The sequence below is a fragment of the Medicago truncatula genome, chromosome 6, assembly GCF_003473485.1.
Source record: "Medicago truncatula cultivar Jemalong A17 chromosome 6, MtrunA17r5.0-ANR, whole genome shotgun sequence".
NCBI classification, from domain to species: domain Eukaryota; kingdom Viridiplantae; phylum Streptophyta; class Magnoliopsida; order Fabales; family Fabaceae; genus Medicago; species Medicago truncatula.
Window position 1 is genome coordinate 16,088,917 of NC_053047.1, and position 15,879 is coordinate 16,104,795.

At 38.2% G+C, this 15,879-nt stretch overlaps 1 non-coding gene across 1 annotated transcript; it reads left to right on the top strand.

Moving 5' to 3' along the window:
• The first annotated feature begins 9,586 nt into the window (after positions 1–9,586).
• Positions 9,587–9,692, top strand: LOC112418183 (small nucleolar RNA R71). The gene has a single exon (XR_003008433.2). It is a non-coding gene; the product is annotated as a small nucleolar RNA R71 (small nucleolar RNA).
• Positions 9,693–15,879: the final 6,187 nt, after the last annotated feature.

A 15,879-nucleotide genomic window follows, 5' to 3' on the forward strand; every position in this document is an offset into this window, starting at 1 on the left:
AGGAAATCAAGAAATGTGTCCGGTGTGGTAAGAAGGGTCATGTGGTGGCTGATTGCAACCGTACAGACATTGTTTGTTTTAATTGCAACGGAGAGGGTCACATTAGTTCACAGTGTACTCAGCCTAAGAGGGCGCCGACTACTGGTAGGGTCTTTGCTTTGACTGGGACTCAGACAGAGAATGAGGATCGTTTGATCAGAGGTACTTGCTATATTAATAATACTCCTTTAGTTGCTATTATTGATACTGGTGCTACGCATTGTTTTATTGCTTTCGATTGTGTTTCTGCTTTGGGTCTTGATTTGTCTGATATGAATGGAGAGATGGTTGTCGAAACTCCAGCTAAGGGTTCGGTGACTACTTCTCTCGTATGTTTGAAATGTCCTTTGTCTATGTTTGGTCGTGATTTTGAAATGGATTTAGTTTGTCTACCTTTGAGTGGTATGGATGTGATTCTGGGTATGAACTGGTTAGAGTACAACCACGTTCTTATTAATTGTTTTAGCAAGTCAGTGCATTTCTCTTCCGTCGAAGAGGAAAGTGGTGCAGAGTTTTTATCTACTAAGCAGCTGAAGCAACTGGAACGCGACGGTATCTTGATGTTTTCGTTGATGGCTACTTTGTCTATTGAGAATCAAGCAGTGATTGACAGGTTACCGGTGGTGTGTGAATTTCCTGAAGTTTTTCCAGATGAGATTCCTGATGTGCCTCCAGAGAGAGAAGTTGAGTTTTCTATTGATCTTGTTCCTGGAACGAAGCCGGTCTCGATGGCACCTTATCGTATGTCTGCTTCTGAGTTATCTGAGTTGAAGAAACAGTTGGAAGACTTGCTTGAGAAGAAGTTTGTTAGACCAAGTGTTTCACCTTGGGGAGCGCCGGTTTTGCTAGTAAAGAAGAAAGATGGTAGTATGCGGTTGTGTATTGATTATCGACAGTTGAACAAGGTAACTATCAAGAATAGGTATCCACTTCCGAGAATTGATGATTTGATGGATCAGCTAGTGGGTGCACGAGTTTTCAGCAAGATTGATTTGAGGTCAGGTTATCACCAGATTAAAGTAAAGGATGAGGATATGCAGAAGACAGCTTTCAGAACGCGTTATGGTCACTATGAATATAAAGTTATGCCTTTCGGTGTCACCAATGCACCTGGAGTGTTTATGGAGTATATGAATCGCATCTTCCATGCATTTTTGGATCGGTTCGTAGTTGTGTTCATCGACGATATTTTGATTTACTCCAAGACTGAAGAAGAACATGCCGAGCATCTGAAGATTGTTTTGCAAGTGTTGAAAGAGAAGAAACTTTATGCCAAATTGTCTAAGTGTGAATTCTGGTTGAAAGAAGTGAGTTTTCTAGGCCATGTTATTTCTGGAGATGGTATTGCAGTGGATCCGTCTAAAGTTGAAGCAGTATCACAGTGGGAAACTCCAAAGTCCGTTACTGAGATTAGAAGTTTCTTGGGTTTAGCTGGTTACTATAGAAGGTTTATTGAAGGGTTTTCTAAGTTAGCTCTTCCGCTTACGCAGTTGACTTGTAAAGGTAAAACTTTTGTGTGGGACGTCCATTGTGAGAAAAGTTTCGGTGAATTGAAGAAGCGTTTGACGACTGCTCCAGTGTTAATTTTGCCGAAGTCGGATGAACCTTTTGTGGTATATTGTGATGCGTCCAAGTTGGGTTTAGGAGGTGTACTTATGCAAGAAGGTAAAGTGGTAGCTTATGCTTCAAGACAGTTGAGAGTTCATGAGAAGAATTATCCTACGCATGATCTCGAGTTGGCGGCGGTAGTCTTTGTATTGAAGATATGGAGACATTACTTGTATGGTTCGAGATTTGAAGTGTTTAGTGATCACAAGAGTTTGAAGTATTTGTTCGATCAGAAGGAATTGAATATGAGACAGCGAAGATGGCTCGAATTGTTGAAGGATTATGACTTTGGTTTGAATTATCATCCAGGTAAAGCTAATGTTGTTGCAGATGCCTTGAGTAGGAAGACATTGCATATGTCCGCCATGATGGTCAGAGAGTTCGAATTGCTTGAACAGTTTAGAGATATGAGTTTGGTTTGCGAATGGTCACCTCAGAGTGTGAAACTGGGTATGCTGAAGATTGATAGTGAATTTCTGAAAAGTATCAAGGAAGCACAGAAAGTTGATGTAAAGTTTGTGGACTTGTTGGTTGCTAGAGATCAGACTGAAGACAGTGATTTTAAAATCGATGATCAAGGTGTGTTGAGATTCCGAGGAAGAATTTGTATCCCAGACAATGAAGAGATTAAGAAGATGATTCTTGAAGAGAGTCATAGAAGTAGCTTGAGTATTCATCCGGGAGCTACGAAGATGTACCATGATCTAAAGAAGATTTTCTGGTGGTCTGGTTTGAAACGAGATGTGGCACAATTTGTGTATTCCTGTTTAGTTTGTCAGAAGTCGAAAGTTGAGCATCAGAAACCTGCTGGGATGATGGTACCTTTAGACGTGCCAGAATGGAAATGGGATAGTATATCGATGGATTTTGTGACGAGTTTGCCGAATACTCCGAGAGGGAGCGACGCAATTTGGGTTATTGTTGATAGGTTGACGAAGTCAGCTCATTTTCTACCTATTAATATTAGTTTCCCTGTTGCCCAGTTGGCAGAGATTTACATCAAAGAGATTGTGAAGTTGCATGGTGTTCCTTCGAGCATTGTATCAGATAGAGATCCAAGATTTACTTCTAGATTTTGGAAAAGTTTGCAAGAGGCCTTGGGTTCGAAGTTGAGATTGAGTTCGGCGTATCATCCACAGACAGATGGTCAGTCGGAGAGGACAATTCAGTCGCTAGAGGATTTGTTGAGGATTTGTGTTCTTGAGCAAGGAGGAACTTGGGATAGTCATCTTCCGTTGATCGAGTTCACTTATAATAATAGTTATCATTCTAGTATTGGAATGGCACCGTTCGAGGCTTTGTATGGTCGGAGATGCAGAACTCCGTTGTGTTGGTTTGAATCAGGAGAAAGAGTGGTCTTAGGACCAGAGATTGTTCAGCAAACTACTGAGAAAGTTCAGATGATCCAAGAGAAAATGAAGGCGTCGCAGAGTCGACAAAAGAGTTATCATGATAAGCGTAGAAAAGATCTTGAATTTCAGGAAGGAGACCACGTGTTTTTGAGAGTCACTCCTATGACTGGTGTAGGACGTGCTTTGAAGTCAAAGAAGTTGACCCCGAAGTTCATTGGTCCGTATCAGATATTGGAAAGAGTTGGAACGGTGGCTTACCGAGTGGGTTTACCGCCGCATCTTGCGAATTTGCACAACGTTTTCCATGTGTCGCAACTTCGGAAGTATGTTCCGGATCCATCTCATGTAATCCAAAGCGACGATGTGCAAATTAGAGACAACCTTACGGTAGAGACTTTACCGTTGAGGATTGATGATCGTAAAGTGAAGACGTTGAGAGGCAAGGAGATACCTCTCGTGAGAGTCGTTTGGTCGGGAGCGACTGGTGAAAGCTTGACGTGGGAGCTTGAGAGTAAGATGCTGGAGTCTTATCCAGAGTTGTTTGCTTGAGGTAAATTTTCGAGGACGAAAATCTCTTAAGTGGGGGAGAGTTGTAACGCCCACTTTCGTTTAATAGTTATTTAATCGAGTTTAGGCAATTATATTATAATTATATAATATATGCATGATTTTGATATGTTTTGATGATATGATTGATGACGTGATAAGTTATGAGTTTTGGAGGATTTGATTATGATATGAGATTTATTCTATTGATAAATAGAATAAAGATTTGAAAATAATATAAAATATTTAGTTGAGGGTTGTTTTGATATTTTAGATAGTTTTGGGGGAGAAATTGAGATAAGATAAGTAATTAGGAAGAGATATAAATAGAGAAGACCTAATTGTTAGAAAAACGGATTGTACGTGAAAACTTTTGGAAAAGGGAGAAAAAGCTTTGAGAGGAGCAAGAGACCAAGAGGGCTGCGATTTTTCTTCATAACCAGGTAAGGGTGGGACTAATAACTCAGTAGCATTAACCTCTGTAATTCTGATGATTAGTTGACATAGTTAGGATTGATTTAGAGAAGTTTTGGAATTAGGTCAAAACCCTAAGAATTGAGAATAAACGGTAAAACTTGTTTAGATTGATGTAAGAATTGTCCTGTAACCTTAGAATATGTTTAGGATGAATTCTGGAATCAAAACCAAGCTTAGAACCATGTGAAACGTCGGATTTTTGTGTTTTTAGGAAGCCTGGCCGTAGCGACATTCATCGCTCGCCACGGCGAGCTATGATCCTCGCCTCGCGAGTGATGAAGATTCATCGCTCGCCACGCGAGCCTTTCCCCTTCGCCTCGCGAGTTGTCTGGTGCAACTCGCCATGGCGAGCAACCTTTCCTCGCCTCGCGAGCTTAGGCAGAGTGCATGTCATATTTCGTGTTTCGACCTTTTTAGTTGGACCTTGAGTGCCTTTGAGTACCTGAACATACCTAGTATTGATTAGGGATGATTTTAGGACAGGATTGAACCCAGAACAACATCAGTTTGGGAGATTAGTGTTACTCGCCATGGCGAGTAAGTACTCTCGCCTCGCGAGTACAACCAGAAGGTAGTTGCTTGAGTGTTTGTGCGATCTGTGTCGCATGTGTTGATCAAGAGTGAACCCCTAATTGGCATTGAGACCTAGTGATGATGTTTACTGCAGCCTGTAGAGTTGTTTAAGACTATATTGATATTAATTGAGTATGAACTAATGTATTGTATATTCATGCAAGATATGAAGGTTTGATAATAATGCAATTTATGTGCTATTGATATAATGATATCGTCTTGCTGTGTGACTTGTTTATGCTGCTTCTGTTATTTAACTAAGTGCATATGTATATGATAATGTTTAGCTCCAAATTATTGGATGCATGTTGATTACGATGATTACGTGTTCTGTTCATAAGTGTCCATGCATAGCATATCATTGAGCTTAGTCCTCACCACGAATATTAGGAGCTTTGTCCTCCGCACGTTTTATAGGAGCTTTGTCCTCCGCACGATTAAAGTATATTAATACTTATGATGACGATTGGTACCACATGCATATAAGGAGTCTAGGAGCATTGTCACATTGTCATGATTAAGATGCCTTGTTGATGATGAATGAATATGTGATTACGTGATAAGTGTTCATTGATTATGTTATGTTGTTTATAATGATTGGATATATGATTACGTGATAACTGTTTAGCATTTATGCAAAGTTAAATAAGAAATGATTATGTTGTTAATTTATGATTCTCAATTACATTGATTAATGTTATTGTATTATGAAATCTCACCCCTTCTGCTTGAAAATGTTGCCCTTCGTATGGGTAACTTGCAGGTGATCGTGCTTAGTGTGCAGTTGCCGTCGTGAGTGGCCTTGCCTTCACTGTGTCGTCTAGGTCGCTCTGATACGTAACGGGATGGGGTTATATGCTATAACATGCTTCATTCTCTTACGTGGATAATATGTTATTTCTATTATGTTATGGATTATGAACTATTTTTGATGGGGCCTACGTGCCAAACTGATTTATGATTTTTGAATTAAATATTCCGCTGCTATGTTAAAGATATTGTGAAGGTTAAATTATTATTTAACTGTTTATGGATTACGTTTCTATGTGATATCCCGTTTATGGTTTTTACTCTGATAATTGTTTATGAAATTTGTATATTGGGAAAACGGGGTGTTACACCGGTCACATTCTGAAACGAAAACATGAACATCTCGAAAGATGGTGGGCCAATAGAGCCCAGCTTGAAGAATTTTTGCTGCAGTTTTCGATCTACTCATGTGTCCTCCAACGGGAGAGGAGTGACAATGTGTGACGACACTCTCAATTTCCTCTTCTGGAATACATCGACGGAAAATACCGTCCACTCCTCTTTTGAATAAAAGGGGATCATCCCAGTAGTATTGCTTAAGATCGTGGAAGAATTTCTTCTTTTGTTGATAGGTCATGTCGGGAGGTAGAATTCCAGCAACCAAATAGTTTATGATATCAGCGTACCATGGGGTAGCTGTATTGCTTAGAGCACTTGCTTCTTCTGGTATCTTTTTGATGCCTGAACTTCCCTCTTCTAGAAAATCTACAAGGTGACCGTATCTAGGTGACTCCGCTTTCACAAAAGACACCAATCTTTCGTAGGGAAAACAGTCATTTATGGGTATCTCCTCCAACTGACCATCCTGAATTCTTGACAAGTGGTCCGCGACTACATTTTCAGTCCCTTTTTTATCGCGGATCTCCATGTCAAATTCTTGCAGTAACAATATCCACCGAATCAGCCTCGGCTTTGCATCCTTTTTGCTAAGCAAGTACCTGATAGCCGCATGGTCTGTGTATATGATTATCTTCGATCCCACTAGATAGGAACGAAATTTATCAATCGCAAAGACGATGGCTAGAAGCTCCTTTTCAGTTGTGGCATAGTTTATTTGAGCTTCATCGAGGGTCCTACTCGCATAGTAGATGACATGGAGTTTCTTATCTTTTCGCTGACCTAAAACAGCACCTACTGCGTAGTCACTAGCATCACACATAATCTCAAAAGGTTGACTCCAGTCTGGAGGTTGCATTATTGGGGCTGAGATCAATGCGTGTTTTAACTGTTGAAAGGACTCAAGGCATTGTTCATTAAAAATGAACTCAGCGTCCTTCATCAGAAGGCCAGTCAATGGTTTGGTAATTTTTGAGAAGTCTTTGATGAATCGTCGATAAAAACCGGCGTGTCCAAGAAAACTCCTAACTTCTCTCACAGTCTTGGGAGGGTGTAAATTCTCAATAACTTCTATTTTTGCTTTGTCAACCTCAATTCCTCTATTGGATACCACATGTCCAAGTACTATGCCTTTCCTGACCATAAAGTGGCACTTTTCCCAATTAAGTACTAGATTGACTTTCACACACCTCTCCAGAACTTTCTCAAGATTACCAAGACAGTCTTCAAAACTAGACCCACACACAGAAAAATCGTCCATGAAAACTTCTAGAATATCTTCTAGGAAGTCGGCGAAGATTGCCATCACGCACCTTTGGAATGTGGCGGGTGCATTGCATAGTCCGAATGGCATTCGCCGATAAGCAAATGTTCCGTAGGGACATGTGAATGTGGTCTTTTCTTGGTCATCCGGGTGGATGGGGATTTGAAAGAATCCCGAATAACCATCAAGGTAACAGAAATATGAGTGCCTTGCAAGACGCTCGAGCATTTGATCAATAAACGGGAGAGGAAAGTGATCCTTTCTAGTAGCTGTGTTCAACTTTCTGTAGTCGATGCACATCCTCCATCCCGTAACTGTCCGTTTGGAAATTGACTCACCTTTCTCATTTTGAACTACAGTCATCCCGCCTTTCTTTGGCACAACGTGCACTGGACTTACCCACTTGCTGTCGGATATAGGATATATGATCCCAGCATCAAGGAGTTTCATAACTTCCTTTTTGACCACTTCGCTCATAATGGGATTTAGCCTTCTCTGATGCTCTCTAGAGGTTTTAGAGTCTTCTTCGAGCAAAATTCTGTGTGTGCACACAGATGGGCTGATCCCGGTGAGATCATTAATCTTATACCCTAAAGCATTAGGATATCTTTTTAAAACATTGAGGAGTTTACGAGTCTCTTCCTTCCCTAACTCTGCGCTAACTATCACGGGGCGATTACGCTCTTTATCTAGGAACTCATATCTGAGGTTTTTAGGAAGTTCCTTTAGCTCGATCTTGGGGTGATCTGGCTCGGGAGATGGGTCAGTGATTTGGTCGAGGCATTCAAGAATGCGAGAAATTTCGGCCTCCTCATCACTTACTTCTTCCATCTCTTTTACTTCCTCGATCGGATTTTCAATTGTTTCCTCAGATGGTTCATCTTCAGTTGAAAACTCCTTGATACATGCATCTATTATGTCAACAAAACAGCATGTATCGTTTATGGAGGGGCTTTTCATGAATTGAGATAAAATGAACTCAATCTTTTCATCGCCAACCTCAAAAGTGAGTTTTCCTTTCTTGACATCAATGATGGCACCTGCGGTGGCCAGAAAAGGTCTTCCTAAGAGGATAGGAGTAAGAGAGTCTTCACTAATGTCCATGACTACAAAGTCAGTGGGGATGTATAGTTGACCGATTCTAAGAGGGACATCTTCAATAATCCCGACTGGATGTTTAATCGAACGGTCAGCTAATTGCAGAGACATTCTAGTTGGTTTCAACTCCCCTAGGTTTAGCTTTTTACAAATGGATAGTGGTATCAGGCTCACACTAGCTCCTAAATCACACAAGGCTCTATCAATGATGTGGCTGCCTATAACGCAAGGAATTGAAAAACTCCCTGGATCTTTTAACTTAGGTGGCATCTTATTCTGAATAATAGCGCTGCACTCCTCAGTAAGTGCTACGGTCTCATTATCATCAATCTTCCTTTTGTTAGTCAGAATTTCCTTTAAGAATTTGGCATACGAAGGCATTTGAGTAATCGCCTCCGAAAATGGAATACTGAGATGAAGAGATTTTAGAAGTTCTACAAACTTCTTAAATTGGCCCTCAGTTTTAGACTTCGCGAGTCTTTGAGGGTAAGGGATTGAAGGTTTATAAGGTGGAGGAGGTACATAAGGTTTTTCTTTTTCTTTTTCTGTTACCTCCTGAGACTTAGATGTCTCTCCGATGTCAACTGGCTCACTCACAGGGTCTTTAGTCTTTCCTTCGTCTCGGCTCCTAACTCTCACAGCAGCAGGTCTGTTGTCTAATTCTGTTCCACTACGTAGTGTTACAGCATTAACATGTCCCTTAGGATTTGGTTGCGGTTGGCCCGGAAATGTTCCGGCTGGGGCAGCTGTTGCTGCTTGTTGTTGGGCCACTTGGGATATTTGTGTCTCAAGCATTTTATTATGAGTGGCCATGGAGTCAACTTTGTGCGCCAACTGCTTAATCAATTCATTCGTATGAACGTTTTGGTTCATAAACTCCTTGTTTTGCTGAGTTTGAGTTAAAACAAAGTTTTCCATCATGAGCTCCAGGTTAGACTTTTTCGGAGCAACAGGGGCTCCTCTTTGTCCTTGGAAACCAGGGGGTGTTGCAGGTGCAGGACTCGGCGCAAAGGTAGGATTGTTATTTTTGTAAGAGAAATTTGGGTGGTTTCTCAATCCTGGATTGTACGTGTTAGCGTACGGGTTTCCTTGCGCGTAATTCACTTGATCAGTTTCTGCTAACAACAGACAATCGACAGCAACGTGTCCTGGGGTTCCGCATATTTCACAATTAGGAGTTACGGCAGCAACAGTAGCTGGTGGAGCGATTTTTAGGTTATCCAACTTATGGAACAACGCATCCACTTTGGCGTTCATATGGTCAAGGTTACTGATTTCATGCATACCTCCCTTGGATTGAGATTTCTCTACAGGAGTGCGTTCGCTCCCCCATTGATAATGGTTCTGAGCCATATTCTCAATAAGCTCGTATGCCTCCTTGAAAGGCTTATCCATTAGGGCTCCGCCAGCTGCGGCATCAATGGTCATCCTCGTATTATAGAGAACGCCATTATAAAATGTGTGAATGATCAGCCATTGTTCTAATCCATGGTGGGGACAAGCTCTCATTAATTCTTTGTACCTCTCCCACGCATCAAAAAGTGACTCGCCGTCTGTCTGCCTAAAGCAGGTAATTTGGTTCCTAAGCTGGGCAGTTTTACTAGGAGGGAAATATCTTGCTAGGAACGCTTTTTTCAATTCATTCCATGTCGTAATGGAATTTGACGGCAGAGACTGCAGCCAAGCTCTGGCTCTGTCTCTGAGGGAGAAAGGGAATAAACGCAGGCGAATGGCTTCGGGAGCGACGCCATTGCACTTAAGCGTATCAGCGAATTGCACGAACACGGATAGGTGCAAATTCGGGTCTTCCGTGGAATTACCGGAAAACTGGTTTTGTTGCACGATTTGCAACAGTGAAGGTATCAACTCGAAGTTGTTAGCCTGAATCGTCGGGTTAACAATACTTGAGTGAGGCTCGTCCTGGGATGGGACGGCAAAGTCCTTAAGAGGACGGTTCGCGTTATGAGCTAATTCCATTTCAGCGTGAATTCGTTCAACTTGGCGTCTGATATGTAAAAAACGTTCGATTTCGTCGATTGGTCGCTCTAGATTGTCCTCAGAGGATCGAGTACTTGGCATATAATCGACGAATAGAGATAAAAAAGAAAATAAATGCCTTAGTCTATACGGTGTAACAACGGTGTTACGATATTGCCAATTTGGTCCCCGGCAGCGGCGCCAAAAACTTGATAGACCCGCAAGTGCACGGAAATATCGGTTTTAGTATAAAAGATTGTCGAACCACAGAGACCAATGTCAAGTACCGTAATTAATTGTTACGTTGTTTATCTAAGGCGATGCCAATTAATTTGGTTGCAAAAATGGGAAAATAACTTGATTTTAATTACTTTTAAATGACGAGAGTCCGGAATATAATTCGTGTCGTCCGTTGATGCTTGCTAAATTGTATTTTATTATTGTAACATGACAATATTATCACGTGTAAAAAGAACAAATTTAAAGGCACCGTCGACTTTCGTACGTCCGATACCGTATTTTAAACTCACAAGCTTCAGCTTTCGCGTGTACGACCGCAAGTTTAAAATAGCCTTTTTGAAAATTTGAAATTTCTAAATTAATTAAAGAAAACGCTTTCGCTGTAATTCAAAATCAATTCCTAAAAATTCTACGGTCAGATACATGTTTCACTCTTTCGATATGAAACCGATATCACTGTATTTCAACTTTCATTGTAAATGTTAATTGTTTAAAATCAGAATTTTTAGACTTAAAAAATAATTCCTGTTACAATTTCTAATCATACAAATTAACAGAGCATCATTGGTACGACATTCATCACGTTCCGGACTTTATGAAAATCTACTCAGACATAATGGTGATAATAAATAAACAATTGTTCATATTATGCATGGTAATTGAAACAGGAAAACAAAAGAACAAAGTGAATAATTAGAAAACAAAGTAAACCGAACCTGCAATCAGATGGACACTTTAATTGAGTATAATTCCACTGCTACTAATAATTGAAAGCTAAGCCAATTCAAATAAACAGCCGCAACACACAGTATGAAATAACTTCTTGTTTGTAATGGATATGCGCAGCTACAGTAGCAATTTGGAATTGGAATGGAAAAGAACAACAAAGAAACGGCAATTGAGATCAAATAAAAATAAGGACTACTTAAATAAAATTGCAATTCACAAAGGTTCTGAAGTTGTAAGAATTGTATGATAGCTAAACAAAAGCTTGAATTACATAAGCAGTTTCTAAATAACACAGTTTCTCTCTAAAAAGCTTGCCCCTTTCAACTGAGTTCTTCAGGTCTATTTATAGGGAAAAATCTCCTCTGAAGTGCTTCTGATCGTGCTTCTGCAGGTGGAGCGAGTGGGAGAGAAAACTGGGAACCGTTTCAGATAATGGGGGAGACTGCTTCTTCCGAACCCGTGACGGACGTCACAGGGTGTGACGATCTGCTCGTCACGGGGTGGTGACGGTCTGGGCAGGTCGAGTTGGAGGGTGACGATCAACACGTCACAGGGTATGACGGCCGTCACCCTGAAGCAGAATTCCTCAAGACTTCTTTCCTTCTTTGTTTTCTTACTGAATTCCGTCATTTTTACGCATGAAGGCCTTTATTGCTGTGTACCTGAAACATAGTCATACAACCCAGCATAACATAGACAAAACCAGAGAGTTTAGGCCTAAACTACACACAAAACGAGCAAATGATGTTGTATTTTCCATGTTATCATTTATCACATTTGTTTTTATTTACAAAACCATTAGAACCATGTACCAATAATAATTTCATCTAAAACCATTACACCATAAGTATGGTTTTACATAGAACACTATCAAAACCATTATACCATACTTATGGTTTCAGTATTCCATACACCTAATTTTGAGCAAATTTTAATTAAATTCAACATTCTTGGGCCTAAAATAACTGTTTATCACATTTGTTTTTATTTACAAAACCATTAGAACCATGTACCAATAATAATTTTGATCAAAACCATTACACCATAAGTATGGTTTTACATAGAACACTATCAAAACCATTATACCATACTTATGGTTTCAGTATTCCATACACCTAATTTTGAGCAAATTTTAATTAAATTCAACATTCTTGGGCCTAAAATAACTGTTTATCACATTTGTTTTTATTTACAAAATCATTAGAACCATGTACCAATAATAATTTTGATCAAAACCATTACACCATAAGTATGGTTTTACATAGAACACTATCAAAACCATTATACCATACTTATGGTTTCAGTATTCCATACACCTAATTTTGATCAAATTCATCGAAATTCATAAACATCTTTTGAAGCATTAACAAGATTCAGAAATTCATAAAAATCATAAATTTGTTCAACAATATTTGTTTTTATACAAACTCAATAGAAAAAAAAAACATTAACACTAATCCGGTGTTAGCTTTTGAAGCAATTCTTTGTGGAAATGGTTTCTGTTCCAAAACTATTTTGCTGTGGGAATGGTTTCCAGCAAGAACAACATGAACAATATTTTACAGCAATTCATTTTTTGAGCTATCACTACAAATTCATCAAACACTTTTACAGCAAACAATCATCAAATAAAAATTTCCAGCAACAATCTTTTTCTTTTGATTTCAAGAACAACATTATCTCCATCAATATTTTTTCCTTATCTCACAAATAACAACAACCTTTTCAAATCATCATCATCTAGAATAACACAACAAATCTGAACTCAAGCAATCAGAACACAATCCGAACCGGATCTGTACAAAACAAAGCCGGTTCTAGATCTAGAAGAAGAAGAAGAAGAAAGGAAAGGTAAAACCGTGATCTATTTTTCTAGATCTAGAACAAACCGCTGAGTTTTCGAAAAATCTAAGGCCATATTCATAACCAGCGCGAAAAAGGATGTCGGAAAGTGTCTTCAGTTTTCAAAAAAAGGAAGTTGAATTTTCCGGCACGGTGGCGCCGCCCAGTAGGGCCGGCGACCACCGCGCCGGCGTTTTAATGTTGACCGGAGAAGATGACCTTTGTTGCAGAGCCTCTCTCTCTAACATAATTTAGAGAGAGAAGCATTTTAACTTATGTTTCACTTATACCTCTTTCTTTATTCCTTGATTTGGTGTAGTTTGAGAGGAGAAGCCTATGATTATTACACATGTACACTAGATCTGATGGTTGTGAATGATTTATGCACGGTGCATAAGGATTTCCTTATGCACCATAACTTTTGCCTTTTCTTTCCTGTCTGTTATTTCTTTAGTTATCCTTTTTATCTACTAGCTTAATGTTCTGATCATCTTATTCAACATCTGTTTTCTGTGTAACTGTGTTTGAACATCGTGTAGAACATCTTAAGTCTAACGTGCCAGAATTTCAAAATGAAATAGTTTATAATAAGAATAACAAGTTATTTTAAACCAACATATAATATAATTTGTTAAAGGATAACAAAGACAAATGAGATAAATCTCTATATTCAAATACAAATTTTGAGTATTATTGTTATAATATATACTTAAGACTTTAAATGGAATTATAAAGTCATTCCTTTATGCATGTTTATACTTAATTTTTGGTAATTTAAAGATCCATTCAATTTAAGATCACATTCAACTAAATGCATAAGAATCTTTTCGACTACAATCCACTTTAGACAATTCACAAGAAATATGAATATTATACTTTTCTATTTTCCAATGTCAATTTTCACTCGGAAGACATTACTCCAAGCATAGTGAGTTTAATTAATAACAGAAAATGTAAAATAGTTAAAAGATTAATCCAGCCATTCCAACCGTACTATGCTCGAAAAAATCATCTCAGTTATATATACATTCCCGACGATACAACATCTATGTTATGATGTAGTAACTATACCGCATGTATTTGGATTGTCCCTATGAAATTGGAAGCACAACTCTAATAATAAAAATAGGTCCCTAATAAAATAAAAACACAAATATTCGAAAAAGAAAATTGTTGTGATTCTTTGAATCAGCTTTTCAAATTGACTGGTTAAATGATTATACAAAATTGAATGGTTTGATAGCATTGAATTCTTGTCCAAAAAGGAGAACTAAAGTCTATAGGATAGATGAATGTTGGATTGGTGGTGGTTACAGGTGCATGTGGCGGTGGACGGCTGAGAGATGGAGGTCGGAAGGGAACGCGAGAGAGGTTGAGAAGATGAAAGCAGTAGTGTGATGTCGGAAGAAACAAAATCATGTTTTTGGCTATAATTTTTTTTTGAGGTCCGTCACTTTTGAAATCCCAATTCGGTTGAGCTGTTTGCACTCCCGCAAGGATGGGCCTGACTTTAATACATATATAAGTATAAGTTGGGAGGGATTGTAACTCACTCTTGCATCTTTTAACAAAAGGGAGTGTAATTTACTAAAAAAAAGGGTATAATTTTCTTTGTCTTCATTTGAACAGACCTTTCTAACTTGAAGCCACTTCGCTATCCAAATCTTTATGATAAAAATGCTCACTTTGAAGTGCCACCATAGCATTACTAATCTTCATATTCTTCATGAAGAAGAACACAATATGTTGAATGCTATATGAGAATAATATCTCATCACAATACATCACCAGATTCTATATTGTGTGAGTATATATATGGGTTAATTCCAAGTTGTTTTTGTGGTAGTGGGTGATGTGTAGTCCATCTTACGTTTCAATGATTAAGAAATTCTTCTACATATGAAATCATTGGATTTGTAAATCGTAATTGTTTGGTTGCTTCCATGACCTTAATGATTCATTGCGAATTGAGAGAAAAATTATGTTGGAGGAAATTGATCAAAGGAAAACAAGAAACAAAGTGAGAAATGAATTATGTTGGTAGTTATTAATCACACATAATTAATTTTTGGAAGTTGTTAGTAATCTTATGTGGTTGTTGTAATCTATCTATATTATCTATCTATCTTTGCTATATTTCAAACTAAGCTTGAGTTATTCTTATGCAAGTATTGCTATGAGATGACATGTCTAGATGAGCTTCAATTTCTCATTCTCTATTGAAACATGAACTAGAACTATTACCTCTAATTCATTATCTATTATTGACTAAATCAATTTAATGATTATTGGGCTATATTATAGTCGATAAGACCCCTACATCGCACCGGTTGAACGTCTAACTTGCCTTAATCCCAACAAATAGGTAGAGGGGTTTTGAGAAGCCTAATCGCCACTAATAATTTGAATTAATCCCTTTATATTTTAGCAATTCATACCAACTGGTTGACCCCATCAAATCCTATTTGTAAACTCCCCACAATGTGACTGATTTAATAGGTTTAACTAATTGCCTTGTCGAAACGAAAATTCATATGGAGACAATTTTACTTACTTTTTAACTATTTAGAATCAGTTCACTGCACTTCTAAGTTGTAATCTTTTTCTTTTTATCTTAATATATTAATTAGATGATCCAAATGATATGTGGTGGTCTTGGATGACCATCTTAACTGCTATTCCATTTTGTCATGTAATGTCTTTGTACTCTAATTTTTGCAACAAAATAATTACTATTTTGCCTTTCCTTATCATAAAAGCGTATAAAATAATGGAAATTATTTAGTATAAAAAATTAATTCCTATTATTAGCGAGTTTTTAAATCACCTCTTTCTTGAGTATGCTAAAGGAACAAACATAAAAGGTTAATATACTTAAGAGACAATTAACAATGATTTTAATATTAAGATAAGTTTTTTACAAACCCAAAAGAGCCGGACACTATTTAATAATTGGTTGATTTAAGGAAAAATTTTGCTTTATAAATT